This window comes from Rhinopithecus roxellana, chromosome 16 (genome assembly GCF_007565055.1).
Source record: "Rhinopithecus roxellana isolate Shanxi Qingling chromosome 16, ASM756505v1, whole genome shotgun sequence".
Classification (NCBI taxonomy): Eukaryota; Metazoa; Chordata; class Mammalia; order Primates; family Cercopithecidae; genus Rhinopithecus; species Rhinopithecus roxellana.
Genome location: NC_044564.1, coordinates 75,498,522 through 75,501,555, shown reverse-complemented (window position 1 = coordinate 75,501,555; position 3,034 = coordinate 75,498,522). Strand labels below are relative to the sequence as shown.

Sequence of the window (3,034 nt, the reverse complement as noted above, 5' to 3'; positions counted from 1 at the left end):
GCTAAAGACAGATTAAGTCCAGACACTGAGATCTCGCCAAACCACATTAGGGGTAGTGGTGATGCCTAAATGACTACTTGCCACTGTGTTCGGTGGGCAATTTGGTTGCAAGCATCAGCTATACAGTAGGGTCATGGATAGGGAGAGAAATACGAAGCTATTTTTTCTCTTTATGGACAGAGGGTAAGTAGATGTCATAGGGTACTGATAACTACTTCTGTCCTTTCTTTTCTTAGCAAAAGAAAATGCTTCCTTCCCTAAGGGGGACAGGAGGAGAGGACGAAGATGAACCCAATTGTGGGTGAGTAATCTTTCCTCCTCCTTCCTGGGTCTGTGATTGCAGTGATGTTCTGTCTTGCAAGGGTCTGGGTAAATACTGGCTCCTTATTGCTTGTGCTCAGAGAAGTAGCTGATGGTAGAAGAGCACTTTTAAAGGAATTGATGAGACTGAAAGCTGCTTGTTAGAGTGCACCTGGATCCTGTCATGACATCACAGGCGGACCATAAACGGCTCTCCAGAAAGCACGACAGCCTTTTTTCACCCCTTTCTTAACAATGAGACGTAGATTGGGCCTGTTCTCTATTCAAGCATCCTTATGAGTAAATGTCTATTTTTATGGTAGAGCTGCACTTTAAAAATAGCTCCAATCAGTGCGACTCTTTTCCCCCATATGTTAAAAAGTTATACATGAGTTAAAATATCTCAGATTGCTTAAATTCTTCCAAACGCAAGGCACATTCCTTTTCCCTTTTTTTTTTTTAACTGTGGGGGAGGGGTTTAGGTGGGTGGGAGGGTCGGATTAACTACAAAATAAGGACTTTCAGGGCCTCCTTAACTCTGTTTGAGACTTTTTAGCAGTAGCAAGATTTTTAAACCAAGATTTGAGATTTCTGACTTTAAAAATTCATTAATATTTGGTGGATACAGTCTCCTTCCTGAAGCGATTGTTTATTTTTGTTGCTGAGAGCAATTAGCTAGAACAGTCACAGTTGCAGCTGTTAGATACTATAAGCTCCAGCGGAGATCACAAAAGGCCTTATGCACATTTAGACTCTGTATTTGGATTGTTGTTAATGGGTGATTCTTCTGGAGTCTACTGTGTTAGCAAATTCGATTGGGCGATCCTGAGCCAAATCAAATGTACAATGGGATCATCAGCATGCTGTGTTGATCAGAGTCACTTAAACACCTTGCTGCTTTGTGCAAGCCAGGATGGCTGTGGCTGCATGTGCAGAAAGAACATGTAGTGTTCCTTTTCCTGAATCCTCCTCATGCAAACCTGGATGTGACTCATCTCAAAACATTATGCTGTTTTCTCAAGAATTTTTCCTTTTGTGTTTACTTCTTGTTTGCTGCTTTTGACTTGTTAGAGCTTTTGTGAGATAATCTGCATGTGCACGCATGAGAAAGAGATTCACAGATACAATCTGGTGCCCATTGATTTATGTCTTTTGGAAAGAGTATCTTCTTAGAGAATCTTGGCTCCAGTTTAATGGCTGACACTTCAGAAACAGCAGCTCAAATGAAGGAGTTGTTTCAGTATTTTTCTAGTGTCTGTACTTCTGCCTATGAATATCCTTTTGGTGAAGGAGTGTATATTTCTGTGCATATCCATAATCATACTGCCTTAGGATTCACAATATGCTTCGTGTGTGAGAATTTTTTATTGGGGAATGGGAATGGGAATGGAAAATGTTGCCTTGGGGTAGGATGTGCCCCACCTGACAGGGAACGTCCATTTGCATTCTAATCTTCCTGGGGTACTTTATGTAACTTTCTTCTTGGAGCTGCTCTTGCTGCCAGCAGCCTCTTCAGGTCAACTACTGACTGGCTCCTTCCTCTTTGAAGGAGAATTTCCTCTTTTTCTTAGCGACCCTCCTGTTGCCTGCCTCTTTGGGATCACTAATTGCTTCCTTCTTGGGTGAAGATGTCTTCCTCTTGGGAAGACTGATGCTGCCAGTGGTCTGTTCTCGATGGCTACTAACCAATTTCTCCTTGGAAAAAGATTTCCTTTTATTAGGTTTGGAGAAATAGTTAGATGGGTCTTTCATTCCATTCTCCTGAGGAGCCTCCTGGGGCTTTTGCTTTTTCTTCTTTTTGGGTTTCACACTTATCTTTGGATACTCCTGGAGTTCTACTGCTATTTTCCAAAGACACGACAGCAAGCGCAGCTAGCATTTCTTTTCCACCTTTAAGCGTTTCTACTCCTGTTTCTCCAGCCTCCTAATAATCTCAGCAGCAGTTCTCTCTGCCTGAACCATTTCTGTCTTCATGACATCTGGTTTCTTTCATGGAATCTCTCCAGTCTCATAGAAAGACAGTCTTCAACTTGTTCTTGAAGCGTCTCCCCAAATACGCTCAGGAGCACCTCAGCAAAGCAGTTGATTTGCGAGGCAGTACTGCAATTGTTTTCCAGGTATCGGGAGATGCGGCCTTTATTCCTGGCAGCTGCTTGGCCAGTGAAGGTGGAGTGGAAGATGAGTCCATATTTTGGTGTGTTACCGCTTATCGTCAGGGCTCTGGAGACTTGGTCCCTTTGCTGGGCCCTGGGAAACAATATGCTTTTTCATACGTTTTCTCCTCTGATTCTCACAACCTGTGAGGCAGAGAATTCTGTATTGTTCCCATTTTACAGAAGCGTATGTAAACTTAAGAGTTGGTAAATAGCAGCACCTGCTTCCTTTTGTACACTGTTGCCATTTTGTGGAAATAAGAAAAGGCATATTTTGTATATTCTGTAGCTAAAGTAAATTGATGGACTCCCCTACATTTAAAAGGCTGGTAGAGATTGCCCTAATTGTAGGACTAGTTCATAGTGGCTTCATAGTAAGTGGAATCAGGAGCTGTTACCGTGTCTCTTTTTGGGGAAATAATTTGGGAATGTTGGAGGGTTTTGGTAATTGTATTATAAGTGGGAATCTAAAGTATACATTGAAAGTTTGTTTCCTGCTAGCTAGCATAAATTAATTAGAAGTCATTACATTTTGATGAGATTTAGGCACTTAAATGAAGATATTTTTAGAGCAGCTTTTC

General features: G+C 41.8%; 1 pseudogene; it reads right to left on the bottom strand.

Moving 5' to 3' along the window:
- Positions 1–1,766: 1,766 nt before the first annotated feature.
- On the bottom strand, positions 1,767–2,274 carry LOC104656643 (annotated as a pseudogene).
- Positions 2,275–3,034: the final 760 nt, after the last annotated feature.